Source organism: Coturnix japonica, chromosome 15, assembly GCF_001577835.2.
Source record: "Coturnix japonica isolate 7356 chromosome 15, Coturnix japonica 2.1, whole genome shotgun sequence".
NCBI lineage: Eukaryota > Metazoa > Chordata > Aves > Galliformes > Phasianidae > Coturnix > Coturnix japonica.
The window spans coordinates 8,246,984-8,263,982 of record NC_029530.1 but is presented as its reverse complement, the minus strand read 5'-3'; the positions used below and the strand labels follow the sequence as shown (position 1 = coordinate 8,263,982).

The window sequence follows — 16,999 nt, the reverse complement described above, 5'->3', positions numbered from 1 at the left end:
ACTAATGGTACCCGGCAGCAAGGCCTCCATCCTACCTGTTGGTCATTTGAAAATAGCTCTAAGTGATTCTCTGTCATGCTAGAAGAGTTTGTCAGCTTGTCTCACACCTGGCTGTAGCAGTTCTGGTACGTCCAAAAGACAACTCACAACATCCACCCATCACCAAAACAGCCACGGGGCTGAACGCTGAATCTGGCCATGGGACACGAATCTGCCTGCAGCTCCAAGAAGCTAATTTGAATCAGACCAAGCCTCACAAACTCAATAATTAACAAAGAATGTACCCGAAGCCAGTATATTAAGGGGTGAGAATACATTTTGGGTCTAGAGAATTAAGCCATTGTAATCAGAGAAGAAAAAAAAAAAAAATCTGAAGCAAAATCCTTGCATAGACCTTGACTATTCCCTTAGCAGGACAAACCTGATGACTAGTTGTTGTTTACAACGATAAGGTCAGAGGAAAGGCCATTTCCTCTCAACAATTGTCAGAAGGGATTAAAACCTGCATTCAGGCCCGCTTTGAACTAGCAGGTACTCCATTCCCCGATGGTATCAGACTCCATTCAGCGAGGTCTCAAGCAGCCTCCGGGGCATGTCTCCATAATGCCCCTATTGTGGAAATATGCAGGACTGCTTCCTGCATTCACTCTATCTTTATGAAGCTTCACCCTTGTGGTCTGATATCCAGGTCAGGAAGCAATCCTGCAATCACTGTTTAATTAGTCATTTCCCAAGTCTGTCTTAGCTGAGAGCTGCTGTTGCTTGTCAGCTTCTAAGAGGGAGTTCGGGAATCAGAAACATCACTACCAGACTGAGAAAGAAAAGTCGCATTCAGGGTTTGAGGCTTGTTTGTACTGCAGGGTGATGTTCCATATCCTCAGTTTCCAACTTCTTTTCCTCTGAGTCAAGTGGATGAAGGGGACGTCGCACCTCCTGCAAGTCAAGACAAAAGGTGATTTATAACAAAAGCGGGTTTTACTTTTGTCAGTTTGTTGTTATTGACTGAGCTTTGGTTGGCTGGGATTTCTTGTTTCTTTGTTCTCTTAAGAAATAGCACCGCTCACACCAAACGTTCTGCAGGGGAGGACTGCCCCAGGAATTCCAGCTGCATACCTGTCTGTGGAAGTCAGCACCCAGCCCGAGAGTTGGGCTACATGCAGCTCCTAACTTTGCCAAATGAGTTCACTGGCAGAGGTATTTCCTAGCACACAAACATCAGCTGTAAAGGCATGGGAGTTATGTACTATATTGGAGTATTAGGATATTTGTCTAGAAAATGAACGTCTGTGTGAGAAGGAATGCAAAAGGAAAAAATAGGACACCATTTTTTTCTGTTAAAAAATAAATAAATGAAGTTTTTCCATAACGTCAAAGACCCATTTTGCCATTTTCAGTGCATTGGGGGTTGTCTGGAAAAGCTTTTCAAACAAAAAAATAAAAAAAAAATAAAAAAAATCCCCTGCAGTCATATAGTAAGTTATATAAAGTTGTGTAAGTTTAAAGACACTGAAGTCAGAGGAACTGCTCTGCTCAGAGTAATGTTCTCAGTTTCACTTTGTGAAAAACTTTTATCCATCCTGGAACAGAAAAGGTTTTGAAATCTTAGTATTTCCAGGTAAAACAAGAGCTTCTGTCCTTCTCCCAGTTTCTTTTGATCTAATGAAATACTTATGAAAGACGTGTGCAGTGATTTACCTGCGGCAGCAGCACAGCTCTGCTTTTGGAAAGCATGGGAGGCAGAAAAAAAAAAAAAAAAAACAGAATAAAAACCTTAACAAATCAGAAACCCCATTGAGAAAATCACACATGATTCAAGAAATCACATTGGAGTTAATAGAAATCCCGTGCCAATGGCAAGCAGAGCTGGGAGGGAGTCAGAACAGGAACTCTGTGTCCATCATGTGAGACGTTCCTGCTTGCTCTCTGGATGCAGTGTAACCTGCTCAAATGATGTGTTTAGGTTGGTGTCTGTACCAAGCCAATACACATCCAGCAGCTCCAGGAAAGGCTACATGTCTGCTAGAAAAGACTGCAGCTGTGTCCTCACATCCTCACCAAAGTGGTATTACCCCAGCAACAGCTACATGCAGAAGACACAGACATAACTTCCCATGAACAGCCTTTCTCCTCTGCTGCTCTTCTGTATTTCAAGATCAGTGCCACCTGCTCTGAGCTCTTCATCCCCTGTTTTTCCCCAGACTTCCCCACCCACAGCCATGTAGCTGGACTGAACCTCTGATCGGTCTTCTGTTATCTTTCTGTTAAGCTGAGATTTCTCACCAAGTGCCAAAATGCCACATGAAAAATGATTTCTGAAACCCACGCTGATCAAAGAAGGGTGCAGAAGAGCAGTGGAGAGAGCTCAGGAACACCTGTGAGGCTGTCCCCTCCTCCTCACCTGGGGGAACAAAAGCTCAGCAGCCAGCATTACCATAGCACCAATAGCAATAAATAAATTGCTCTTGTAAGAAAAGAACAGATGTGATAAAGATTGTTCCAGGGTCTATAGCAGACCACAGCCAAAGTACAAGAGTCTGAATGCGCCGGGCAGGGATGGCAAGGGAAGTCACAACTGGGTTCCATCTAGGGGAAATTATTCTTACAATCAATTCATCAATTTATGGGCAAGCAATTCTACAGGCAGAGCTGACTTGATTAAACAGAGCCATAATGACTGTGAGCGTAGGGAAGCATCCAGCCAAGTATGCAAACTAGCCTTCTCAGCCTGGAATAAAAGCTTCCTAACCAATAATTTCATGCTTTTATCTATCCGATCATTAATACAGATACCAAACAATGCCCGCTCGACGTGGTGTCAAAGGCTCTGACAACTTCTAATTGATAATAAATAATTCAATTTCTATCCCAATCCAAAACTGCTGAATCTTGGGGCATGTTCCAAATAAATGATTAAAAAGAACTTTGAATGTAATTATATCTAACACAATTGGGGATATTGCCCAGATGAAATTTACAGCAACTATTCAGTGCTACTAAATTTCAATGACACTGGCAACTCTTAATGACTGCTAGAAAATGAAATGCTCTTTACTCAAGCAATGGCATAGGCTGCATTTCTATCTGACAGCTGTATAACAGCAACTTAGCCAGGCCAATCGTGCTGCCCACAGAGGTGAAGACTATCCCAAAATCAGCCAAGAGAATTTGGGTCCATGGTTTTATCTGATTTTCTTCATTCTGTACATATAGAACTTTCATTCACTTTGGTCTCTTTGAATACAAATTGTTTGGAACGCCCATTTTTCCCTGGGAGGATGGTGTATTCAACTCACCTGGAGAAATGCTGCTTAAGAACCTTTTAGATCTGCAGCAGTTGTCTTTGTGAGCCTGTCTGTGTTTCCAGCAATGCACAGAGCTCACATGCTTCGTCCAACCTGCCCCATTTCCAGTTCCTTCTGGAAAACACAGCACTGGTGCCACCAGAATCCCCCCACTGACAGGCAGGCAAAGCAAACACAGCACCGGTGTGAAGATGTTCTACAGACCTGTAGTATCCATCTAGAACTCTAATCATGGCTTAGATGAATTTCTCAGTCCTTTTCATTTTGTTATTTATAAATACAAAGGAAACAACAGTTCTCATCATTCACAACAGGCTGTTCTGGTCTTTGACAGCAGCCAGCCCAAAACAAGGGGATCACCTGCAATGTCTGCAGGACCCTGGGAAGTTCTGAGAAAAGAAAATAGCTCCATAATTTGCTGAACTTCAGAAGTGCCGCAATCAGATGAGCCAAGATTGTTCCTCCAAGAGAAGCATCAAACATAAGGAAGTGCCATGAACACTTGGAAGTGGGTCTGGACGTGCTGCACTGCGTGATCCATGTTACGCAGACATGAAACAGTTTGCTGCTCTCCAGCAGACCTAAAGGTGTCACTGTGCACTGAACAGTTTCAGATCTTGCCCAGCTAAGCACCGTCACGTTAGTATCCAAATAACAGAAAGAGGAATTTATAACAATAATTGTAAGAGGCAGTTATGTTAAGCAGTAGATCAGTAGACCATTTAAACATATATTTTGCTTGAAGCAAAGATGTAGTACTACTAAAATCAGTGGTTTATTGGACCCTCCAGGACCAGCCCACGTGCTGAGGTCACAGCTGGGGCCTCAGTTCGTTGTAGATATGCACCCTGCCTTATCTACAGGAGAGAAATTCCCTCACAGGTGAGAAATCCAAATGACTCCTCATTATACATTTTCTTACATTAAATACCTTCTCTGAAGGTGTCTACTACTAGCTCAGGTAACAAAGAGACTATCATATATATTAGTGGTGACAACATAGTAACAATGATAACAGTGTTCTTTAATAAAGGAAAACTTTTAAACCACTATTAAAGCCAAATATTTGAAATGAATTGCCAGTGGTAATAATAGAGAAGTCAAGTTAATATCCTGATTTCTCATCCTACAACTGGAGTAAAGGGCCATGAGATGCTAGAAGGTCAGCATGCATCACCTGCAGGAAAGCAGGCAACACAGCCCTGCTAACAGCCCTTCTGCTGGACAGAGGGGGCAGGACAGGGGGGCTTGACCTGTAATCTGTGCCAAAACCAAATGCTTGAAGGAGGGAAAGAAAAAAGGCAAACAAGAAAGAAAATAACTTCAGAACTCTAAGAAGGGTTAGGAATGAGAAAAGGAACAGAAATGAAGAAAGATGTATGAAAAAGGTGGCATCACCTCCTTAATACATCACTAATAGTCTTGACTTGCCAGCTGTAAATATCCACAGCTACTTCATTTCATACAAGATGGGAAAAGGCTGAGCCTGTAGCACCACTCAGGGCTGGTTCCAGCCTTGCTGACCAGGCGCAGGGCGAATGCTGCAGAGGTGAACTCGGTTTAATAGGTTGCTACTTACAGGCTTAGGCTGATTTACAGGTGTTTGTCCTGAAATATGACCATCCATGTACTCGCTGTTAATCCTTTCCCTAACCAGCCTCCTCCCTCTCTGAAATCCTCCAGCTCTGACAGACAGCTATTTTTGCACACCAAAAAGCAACATCTCCCTCTAAATCTCCTCCCACAGGAAGGGCAGTCTGACTATCACACACCCAACACGATGTCTGATGCAGCACAACACCAAACCCTCGACTGTCTTTGACACAGTGGGTGCCAGCCGTCTGCATGTGACAGTAATAACAGGGATGTCACAGTGAGAGCAGCAGAGATCTTTGCAGCCTGGCAGAAAACCTGTTGGCAACACAAGGCCCACACAGCAGAGTTGAGTGATTATTTGTGTGTCCCATGGAGCAGAATTTTCCATTTTCTCCCTGAAGGCTTTTCTCGCTCTCACACCCGTGGCTCTTTTTCTGCAATTGAGTTTCCATCCAGCTTGTAACCCAGCTTTGGATCCCAGCACACTGCTCAAGACCCAGCCTGGTGGAAGGAGCTGCAGCATCCAATGGCTTGAGCACTGTGACATTCCATGCCTGGTGAATCAGTTCCTACTCCTGCCCATGCTGGTCCAGCATCATGGTAATGATTTGCAGCCATACACGACATTAGCTCACAGTCTTTGTAATCTAACCAACCAAAAAAAAAAATAATTCAGACTGAAAGTATATTTACAAAAGTAGATAACCATTTTGTCCTTAAGTAATATATCATTTAGGTTCATTCACCTGCCTCTTTGTTGAGTATAGCACGTAGACATCTACCACTCATAGCAAAATAGAGGTTCCAGGAGATCAAGGCTACGTCAAATCTCACATATAAAGCATAATCCTGGGTATTCTTGCTGATATCCTTTGCTCCATACCCATAGAACCTGTATTTCAGCTATTTTGAAGCACAGACTCCCTCTCTTTACACAACCTATCCAGGGCATCAGGACGTCAGTCAGCTCAGCATCTCCCATAACTTAGAGAATCAAAAGCAAAGTCCCAGGCCTCACACTTTTGAACCCTGAAAAAGTCCAGAAAAGTCCTAGAAATGTTTACAGACTTTCCAAGCAGCAAAGTAAAGAATATAAAGCCAAAAAACACGAGTTAGAGATGAAACTGGAGAAAAGTCCACAGGAAACCTGAGTGCCAAAACAGCCAAGAAAATTGCCCTCCATAGTGCTGTAAATCAGTCAGTCACACTGGAGATGGTGACGTTGCAGGAACAATCCCATCCAGGATTTCTCACTTCTTTTCAGTGCTACAGAACCAACACCTCCAGTAAAAGCTGGCAGTGACTCCAAGAGCTGATGGTGCAGGGATCCCATTCACCGAAGCATGGAGTACAAGGGACCCTTTGCACCCTTCAGGTTTCATCTTCACCTCTCCTCATCTTGGTCTTACAAGAACAAAGCTTTGAGGTGTCTGGGTGCACATCAACACACCACAGACTGTCTTCCACTTTTCCCACTCCCCAGAAGTCTTTCTTAGGACAAGCAGCAGCGTATTTACATTATTGCCTTGGTTAGTTTGCCCAAAGGCTTCCTCTTTCTATCTCCTCCTGGCTTTCTCTGCTACGTCCTGCTTTTGTTGTTTCCTTGCTATATGTGCAGTTCTCTACTCTTGCTCCTTTCTGCTCCAAGCCTGCAGAGCACTTCCTCGTTGGTTTCTTAAAATCCAAATAAATGAGGTCAAAAAGCCCGATTAACCTGATGAGGTTTGGTTCACACTGAAAAAAAAAAGAGTGAAATTGAAAACCACCTCATTGTTCTCTACTGAGATGCTGCATCCCTATTAATTCAGGTGTATAAATAATGCTCTCTAATACTGCATCAAGGGCTCTGCTGTGTGATTAAACCTGCTTCCCTGACCTGTAATTAGAAACTTTCCCTCTGAAAGTCAGTTTGCAGAGGGAAAAAAGAAAGGAGAAAAAGAGAAGGAAGCGGCTCTCAAACCAACAACTTTGTTCTTAATAAATTATTCAGCACTCTTAAAAGTTGAGCTGGATTTCCATCTGCTGGCATTAACGAACCAAAAAGAACTGAAGGATCCAGACCACACAGTACAGCAGCACAGAGCGTGGGGCTGGAAATAAGAAGCCAGCTGAGAAGTTCAACGTGTCCTCTCTGCCTGTCCCTGTTCAGCTGCTGCCATTGAATACCTGGATATCTGACAGGTCCTGGAGTAACACAGTGACCCTCCGCCAGAGTCACACTGAATCACAGCTGTGTTTGGATACAGAATCTGAAGAAAACCCCAATATTCAGTGAATGACTTCTTAGTGTCAGCAGAACCAGACAACGAACGCATGAAATAGATGCTGATGGTCCTGAGTTGAGAAACAATATAGAGACCAGACTGCATGGTCGCACATAAGCGATATATAGCCTTTCCAAGTCAAGTAATTTAAAGATGAATTCTTAATGATTAAGCTGATCTCTTGCCCCAAGGCTATTTAGGCAGGATAAACTATTGTACTATTAATGATGGTAGTCACTGTTAGCTGCAATCCCAAGGGTACATCTAAAGTTGTAAGGTGAACTTCTCACTTGGAAATGGGGAGATAGTAACATCTTCTTGTCCTGGAGTCACAGTAAGAAAAACTATTAACTCAGCTACACACAGATTCATTTTAACAACAGCAACAAAGACCAAGCAAAACAGTTCAGTTGCTACACTGAATATTATCAATCTTTCCATAAGCTGGAAGCAGAACAAGCTTTAGATCACCATATAACACAAGCACTGCCCTGAGTATGAGAAGTCTCTGGCCTTGGGTATTTAGCAGCTGTTTCCAGAGTTCTACTTGATTTCAGATCAGAGAGATTTTGTGGCCAATTCCTGCTCTGGTTACACCTATAGCCTTTGTGTTGAAGGTGTGACTGGCATTACAGTTTCAGTCCTCTTTGTCTTGAGGCCCAAGTTTGCCAGGCTTTATATGGGGTGAATCTGAAGTCTGATAATTTTCTGATAACTATTTTTCCAGGAACCTTACAGGGTCAATTTGGGGTGTCAGGGAAGCCTTATATATTACAATATCAAGTTCAATGGGACTTATACAAGAGAGGAAAAACCTTTTATTTACATATCCAGGACCCTCTGCTCAATTCCACAATGCCTCCTATCTCCTACCGTGGTTTAGTGGCATGTGCCCACAAGCAGACTGTGCATGGGTTGGTGTGATGCCCACACTCCTCCCCTTCAGGAATCCTTTTCCTGCTCTCCTTGAGGATCCTTCATTCCCTCCTACAACAGCAACACAGTACCCCACCTACCTCCTCTAAATGTCACTATCAGCATTTCCATGCATAGCTTCACTACTGCTGTAACTTGGTACCCTCATACTGGGTACCCACATACTGGAGCTGTTGCATGTCCATCATCCTTTCCTCCATCCTGAATTTCAGATCTGTTTTCCTTCAGTTCTGCACAGGTTGCATACAAGCTCTGTATTATTTATCTGGCCGCAGATCTTTCAGTGATGTGATAACTTCAGTTCTTAGAGTGCAGTCAAAGTTATTGGTACGCCAGGGACACAAATGAGTGCCAGTACCCAATTACTTGATCTACAAATGCAGTGATACCTAAATTAGTGCTCTGACCTCACTTTTCCATGCTGCTTTTCCACAGAGTAGTGGTAAGTCTCCAGCAATAATAATAGGAATTACCTGAATTTTTACAATAGATCAGATGGAGCACTTAGAAGTTGTCATGTTTAATATAGTCAGAGAGAAATAATGTCCAGATGAGAATGTGGTTTCATGTATTTAGCCTCAAACATCATGAAAATCAATGCAATCCTTTCGTCCTCCCAACCCTGAGCTGAATGAACCACAGTGAGATAACCTTCAGATGGTATGCAGATATCCTGGGAATAGGAAGGTTTATGGGAGGTTTATCTTGATGATGTACTGAACGAGTTCCAAATATCAGAACAACAGAAAAGGTAGATCCACTGATTTCCAATTTACCAGCCTCCAAACTAAAATATGGAACCACATTGAAAAATCATCTTCAAAAAATAAAATGAAGAATTGTTCTTAATAATTATGATTTAGTGACTCTGAAGAACATCATCTCTGTTCCTCGATACAAACACTTTTCCAGCTGCCAGAATGCAAAGAGGGTTCTGAAAAATCAAGCTGGATTTCCATGCATCAAGTCAGAAAGCAGCACTTCTACACAGAAGCTCTGCAAATGTGATTGAAATCTAAAGCAGAGCGCAGTGCTCTGTGGGACATATCTGACCCATACACTGCCATCCAGCTCTGCATTTTCTAAATCACATACATTATGGTTGAATAGGAAGAAAATGTGTAAACAGAAACATAAAAGATCACCGTGAATTCATTAAATCTGATAAGCTGTAAATTGAAGTGCATGAATTCCATTCTCTGAACACCAGGATAAATTTGAAGAATCTCTATTGACTTAACTTGCACTGATATGCATTACAATAGTTTCTGGTGCATTCCAAATAATCATTACAGCCACATTCAGGACCAGAAGGCACCTCGTTCCAGTTTGGATAACTAAACAAAGGCCAGACTTACAAAAAAAGTCCACCTTATGAAGGAAAAAATAATAGAGGTGGTGCAGAGGTGTGGCTGTAGGGCACACTCAAGGGCACACTGGGTCTGGCTTTAAGAAGCAGGGAGATAGAGCATGACTGCTGTCCTCCAGACCTGTTTCTTACAGAAGAAAAAGAGGAGACAGAAGCACCTGAAGAACTTTGTCAGAGGCACATTCAGAGTGCTACTGACACACTGCAGAGCTCCTTTGCTTAGAGGTCCCCTCGTGGGTTGTAAGGAATCCAAATTATGATCTTTCTTTGATATCTTTCTACACAAAAGGATTGCTTAGGAGTTCCTTACTCTGTGGTTAGGATGTTGTTCTTGGAAGTTAGAAAACACATCTGCCTCCTTCCAGGGACCAAAATGAATCCCTGATGTTTTCAGGAATAGTAAGTTTCTCAATCAACAACAGAGAGAGACATCACAACAAAAGAAGGCACCTGAGAAAACCGGGCTGTGGAGGAATTACAGATATGTGAAAGAAAAGTCACGGAAGCAGCTCAGTCACATTACCACGAAGTGATCTGTGCCTCCAAAGTGATGCCCTCAGAATATACGGCCAGGGCTCTGAAAAATGAGCAAGCAAAATGTCTTGAGAGCTCCTCCTGCCGGCTGCTTTCTTAGCAGCCCAAGTCCTTACCAGCAGACCCAGTTTGGGGTCTGTCTTTTTAAGAAGTTGGAAACCATGGAAGGCAAAACCAATGCAACGTTTCTTGTATTGGTCATAGCAATAAACCAGCACGACCTCCCAGCATCTCCCGTATTACTGCCCCGTAATCTCTCGTATTACAGGTCTGGTAAGAGTAACCACGTTTAACCAGGAGTCCAAGGACCATCAGATGAGCCTGCAGGTTCCAGGACAAGCCAGAAAGTCAAGGCAGCAAGTCAAAATCAGGAAGGGTGACACCTGGACACACCTGCAGCCTACCCGGACAAGGGCAGCTCTGTGTCACAGCTCTCAAGGGAAGTGGAGCGGCCCCAGCAGGATTCCCTCTGCTCCCAGAATACATCCACCACATCAGGGCAGACCTTGAACACGAGCAGCCAGACCTGCAGGAGCTTGCAGAGTTGGCTGGTGCCTGCAGGGCCCTGACAAGACAACACACTGCCCAGCACAGTCAGTAAAGAACATAAGAATTACGTGAAGTGCTGACAAGAACCCGGGTACAAACATACAGCAGAGTTGGCTGTGTGAGCAGCTGACTGTGTACTTGGGGTATTTCAGGGCCTGGACAGCACTGACCTTTTTGCAGGGCATTGTGTGCTTGCTTTTGTTTCACCAGTCTGCTGGGAAACATTTCTTTCAGAGCCAGAGTCATTTTTGCACTACAGGGATGTAAGAACAAAACCCCTCCAAGATTTTCACCTGCCATTTAAAAGAGAAACAAACCAACAAAGTACTCCTGGCTTCTGGGGAGGAACCCGCCCACATACACCTGTGACATTTTGACTGCTCAGGTTTTTGGCCAGGCTAAGCCCCAATAGAAGCAAGCAGATGAGATGTACTGGCAGCTCCTTCACTGCCTTCTCACGGGTGACATTTGCTGTAGCCCTGCACTGGCTCCCTCTTGCAGGTATGTGCACCAACCCAAACTCCCAGCGCTGCCTGCATGAGGAGGCAGAACATCCTGAGGTTACAAAGCTCAAGCGGCAGGTGCAAACTGCCTTTCCAAAAGGAAGCTTGTCAAATCAACGGGGAGAAGAATAACCCATTTGAAAAGGTTGGCCGTGATTATCTTATAGAGTTACAACAGGAAAAATCAAAGGCAGACACAGAGGGGAAGGGAAACAATATGAGGAGAGTATCCCGGTAGTGTTCCCAGCTGGACTGACACCGATACACTGCTTAGATAAAGGCAGGCTGCAATGCAAAGACTGGGTGACTGCAGAAGAGAGCAATGGTTTGCTAGAAAAAAGAGCATTTGTTAGCAATGCTGATAACAAACAGCTCCAGTGAGCTATTTTGGAAAAATAAAGTCACACATACAACAGGGACCCGCAATTCTGCTAAGTTGGCCAGGGATATATTTTGTCTCCTTCTGTATGGAGTACCACACGTATACAGGACTTAATGAATCTGCTTTCTCTGCCAAGCAATTGTATTTCTGCACTTTATATTTGCAGCGTGAGCAAAGTAATGAAACGTTTTAAACCAAAGCCGTTTCCTTGGAGCCTCCCCTGACCTTCTTTTCCTCCTCTCTCAGCCCAGTCTTCCCGGCAGGATGAATTCAGACCTGACGTCTGCCCCTCCCACCAGGCTTTGGATATGTGACAATAACCCAGAGGCTGGGAGCCGTGCCTGCTGGTGTCCATTGTCCTGTGTCCAGTTTAAGAAAAGGCCCGGAATGAAATTTATGAAGAATACAATGATTTACAGGAATGGTCAAAGGTTGTTTCTGCACACATCTATCAGCAGCTTGTGAGTCCTTGGAAATTAACACACAAGGCTGAAGCATGGGAATGACTCAAGGCTCACCAACTTTCAGAAGTTAAAAAAAAAAAAAAGCTGTAATAAAGCACCAATCCCAAACTGCTCCAGTCCTGTGGAACAGATAAGAGCTGTGGGAGGAAACCAGGGGGTGCCTGTGTGGGGAACTGCCCCAAACCTGCCAGGCAGAGCCTGTTCCATTCCCCAGCAGAGAACTGACGGGCACAAAGAAGGGATATGCACCGACAAGAGGAGCTGCTGGCTGCACTCTGTGGAAGGCATCACTTCAGCCACAGCCACAGACTGCAGCCACTGCTGAGTACAACCTACAACTACATCACGTTACCTAAAGCCCCAGTCCAACGAAAAGAGACACGTAACATCAAGAAAGCCAGTAGCCATAAAGGAGGTTGCATTGCCCATGGTGGAACAGGAGTAGGTCTGCGGGACAGGGGAAACAAGCCACCAGCCAGGTACGAGGCCCCAGATAACCCAGCAGTGATGCTCATGGGAGGGGGTTACCAGAAGGAAATTCACATGCCTTCTGTGCAGACTGCGATTATCTGTGGGATATTACATGCCCACACCCCAGTGTTACCTGCTTCCCTCTTTTTGCAGTATAATATATATATACTTCCTACCTTATGCATTTTAGATACATAAACAAATGCAGACCTAGGTAGCAAGTAAAACTGCTTTCTCTACTATCATATCCCACAGTCACACAGCAAATAGGGTTCAAAAACCTCTGCAGATATTTATCCAACTCCCACCTTAAATTAGCACTTTACTTAACAGATGCTTTCATTTGAAGACCAGCTACCTGATAGAAATTCACAACCAGCACTGAGCCCCCTATCTACAAACTTTTCAGTTTTTCTGCCCTGTCCCCCCTTCCATCAGCGTTCTGCAATATTTGCCAGCATCCTTTATGTCTCAGTTACGTGTTCACAATGTGAGGCAGGCAGACTCATGTGCCCACAAACAGAAAAGCTCTTCCATCTCACAATAACTCAGCAGGTTTCCATGACTTTTAGAGACTGCATTACTGTGTGCCCACGTCTGCTGTCAAATTACTGCTTGCATGCAGGCGCCAAGGCTAACCTCAGCTTTACCCCAAACACAAACTGCCCCTAAGCCCTCAGAAACATCCATCTTCTCTTTCAGCACCACTTACAAAGTAGCGTGAGCCTGGCTGATGTTTCTAAGAAATAAAGAGCATGTTTAACTCTCCGAAAACTTATTATGGTCTTTATGTCCTTTTTCTGCAACCTCCCGAGAGTGACCTTACTCCGCATCAAGAAGTTAAAACACATCAAAACAGGTTTGAAACACGGATAGTCTTCATGATGCTTTTAAAGGAAAACGGAGATAAAGCCATAAAAAAAAACACCCAATCCTTCACATATAGCAAAGGTCAAAAAATAAAGTCTAAACTCAGGTTCATTTTCATCTTTAGCATCAGTCCCAGGACTTCTCTAACTCTTCGCTTCTTGCCTCAGGCTCTGGCTGTAGCACTACAGCAGCAAGGAAAGACCCAGAGCACAGACACTGTGACCTCAGCCACCTTCCTTAAAACCCTCCCCCTGCCCCACTCCACAATAACAGAAAGCTGTTCCTAGAGCTCCTACAGGGGAAGCAGCTATTTCCATGTCCTGCCTTGCTTTAAATACCTGTACGTACTGAAGATGGCACACAGAGATCACACAAACCTATCATTGAGGCAGGATTTTCTCCAGTCATTGCTGCCTGCAATTGCTGTTGTTTGTTTCGACCTTCTCCTCGAGGTGTCTCCACCTCCCACTATGATGTCACAGCAAAAAGAAAGTTCCATGATGGTCTGCAAGGCGGCACAAGGAGCAAATGGAAAGACAGGACTGAGGTTGTTTATATGCTGTAAGGTGAATTCCAGTCAATACATTGAAAAAGAGTTAACACTGTTGCACAAAAAGCAGACAAAACCCGTAACTGTGACCATAACCACAACATATGACATAACGATGACCGCTAATAAGACCACGTTACTTAATAGCAACACTTTGCATACAACAAGGACCCCGAATTCTCTACCAGTCTAAGAAAAAGATGCTGCAATAATTCAGTGCTCTACAGGGAAAATGACGCATCAGGTATTCATAGGACTTGTCAAAGGAAGTGAAAATTTACCATCAGAAGGAACAGAATCAAGGCTTTAAAATCCCTGTTACTCAGTTAAGTGCATTACTTTAAAGCAGCCCTTGGATTTACTCATTTTAACGCAGGTTGGATGAGAAGGAACTCTAAAGCAGAGAGAAACACACGTTCTACATCTTAACACAAGATTTTCCTGGTGGAATGGCAAGGATACCCTGCAGCCTTCGGTTTCCTCTGCTGCCATGAAGCTGCATCCTCCTGACTATGCTGGTAGCCAGGATAACCCCCAATCCATATTCTATGGCCAGTGCACGCTGAGGGAGGCAAAGATAACAAAGGCTATGGCAGAACTCTATCAGGGAAGTCCTTTCGGGCCCCATTTCCATCAGCTCATAAAAGGAACAGCCTGGACCCACATGCTGAGCCCTGCTAAGGCTTCGGCTCTTCATTTGCAAAAGAAATGACCCATTCATTTCTCCCTGACCTCTGCAGGCACTTCAGGCTGCTGGCCCCACCGCTCCTCAAACAGGTGCTCAGGGGCTCCAACCTCGGCCTCCCCAGTCAAGCTGACTTAATGCAGCTTCAAGAACCCTACAGTGGGGCTCCAGGAGGGCTGTGCGTAAGGTTGGGAATGTTTACCCCTAAAAGCATTTATTTGCAATCCAGAAAATCAGAGACCATAAGAAAAGGAGATACAGATGATACAGTGCAGCCTTAATTGAAATGAAATAAATAAAGAAATGCAAATCTGCTTGTGTGCACTTGCACACCTGTGCACAAGTGATCTCTTCCCTGCAACTGCTGACAGCTGCATTTTACAGCCGCACTTCGTATTGCCTTGTGGTTGCACAAGCAGGTCCTGTGGTTCCTGTAAAGAACTGGGCAGCTTCTGTTGTGAATGGGGAACGTTTTGCCTCTGCAGCAGATCTCCAGATTCGATTTTGTGTTGATGAACAGTGACCATGAAACTCCAGCAGGGTTTGTATTGCACTGCAAGAAAAAGGCCAACCTCCCCAGACATGCTCATCACCCAGGGTCACCTTGGAACTCACAGCCTTAAAACCAAGAGCACCTCAATCCACATCTTTTGTGCTCAACAGCCCCGTTGTGGAGAGATGCTGCTGTTTCACAGTTAGGCACAGGGCAGCCTCTTGTCGAACGCCATAAAGGCCCTCTATAGCTGAACTGGGAACTCAGCGTTGATTTCAAGTCCAAGTTCAGAGCCCCTTTCACGGCACTAATCTCTTAACAACATTTTTCTGCTTTGCAGACAGCCTCTGAAGGACACACAGTTATCAGAATGGACATAACCATCCTTAATAAGTAAGCTGGATCGGAAGCTGACTTGTTTGGTTTTGAGCCACATAACGCACAAACTCTGTTACTGCGAGGAGTCCTGTGATTCAGAAGCCGAAGTCTGATGCAACTCGGCGTTTCAAGCTGCTTTCCCCAGCAAAGAACAACCCTATTAGTTTGAGAAAGTCCCCCGCCTGCTTTCTCTCTGAGTAATTAAGAGAGAAATCCTCCTCTCAGTGACCCCGATGCTCTCAGCCTGGGCTGATTTACACATGAAAGGCCCCCTCCGAGGGGCTTTCTCCCTTTCACATTCACAACCAGGCAGGACCTATAAATAAAACCTTTCTGAAAACAGGAGCTTTCAAAAAGCTCTGTGTATATGCGTAAACGTGTATGAGAGAAAGGGAATGGATGCGTGCACTTGAGAATGGTGTGTTTGCATGCGTATGGGAAGAGCGGGTGAGCAGAATGCGCATTCACACGCTACCCCACATGCAAACAAGTACTTGGAAAAGCAGCTACACGGATGTGGAAGCTGCTCAGGTCGCTGCAGCACTTACAGGAGTGAGTGAGCACCGTTCCGAGGTGGATTTAGACCCAGTTGTGCACGAGAGGATGCCTGCCATGCCCCCTTCATAAAGCAGGAAGGTCCTTGCAGCACACAATGGTAGGCTTACATAGCTTTGGACATGCAGAAGCCATCAGCATCAGCCTCGTGGCGTGGGCTCCTCCACTTCCTTCAGTAAAGGTGAAATTAGTGCAAAGGCTGCATCTTCTTGGATGAATATAGAGAACAGCACTACATGCAAACAGTGACAGCCCTGGAAGGTAACGCTGTTAGAGCTTGTTGGAACACAAAACCCCCCTCCGCGTTTGAAAACAAACAGCGGGTTTACTGGCATGAAAAAGGCGCTCAGAGAATCGACGTGACGGCTTTTAACACGCACAGACCCCAAATGCCCAGACCCGAATCCCCGCTGCCCTCCCCACCACGTGTCGGTGCAGCCGGACTATTCCCCTTTCCAAGAGGCCTAAGCGGGACCCTACGCAGTTTCCAGGAAGCTGGCAGTTACTGTGACCCTCCCCTAATACAAAACAGGTGACACAGCGCTGAGCCGTGCCAGCACAGACTGCGGGCTTTCATAAAGCAGGTACCGGGCTGCGAGCCTTCGCCCCGGTAAGAGGGGGCTTTTTAAGACCTGGCTACAATGTGCTAATTTGAGAACTGCGAGCTATTGCACTCCATGTTCCTTACAGAAAGCAGGTCTGTGCTCTATGTTAATACCAGCAGGCAGGCTGTGCTGACGTGGAACTCATAGGAGCACGCTGGAGCTGCTCCATTGCCTGGTAGGAGGCACCACAGTAACTCTTAGATCTCCCCCCTTCCCAATTCGTAAGCAAACATTTAGAAGTAGGCAGGGAAAACAACCAAACACACACACAGCAGCAGACGGGAGGAGCACAAAGCCTCACAAAGTGCACAGAGCTCAAGATGGCAGAAGAGCAGCCAGCACAACAAACTCTTCCCAGCTCCTTGCAGGATGCTGGAGCGCACACGGGGCCGCACAGCCCCCCCCCCTCCTACTGAGCTCGCAGCTAAAACCCTCCCCTGGTTCCCAGGGTCTTCAAATGAAGATTTGCATAGCACTTCCAGATCATTCCCGA

At 45.0% G+C, this 16,999-nt stretch overlaps 1 long non-coding RNA gene across 1 annotated transcript; it reads right to left on the bottom strand.

Moving 5' to 3' along the window:
• Positions 1–683: 683 nt before the first annotated feature.
• On the bottom strand, positions 684–13,726 carry LOC107321421. The gene is made up of 2 exons (XR_001558560.2): positions 13,579–13,726; positions 684–933 (listed from the first exon to the last, which is right to left on the bottom strand). It is a non-coding gene; the product is annotated as an uncharacterized LOC107321421 (long non-coding RNA).
• Between the last annotated feature and the right edge of the window lie 3,273 nt (positions 13,727–16,999).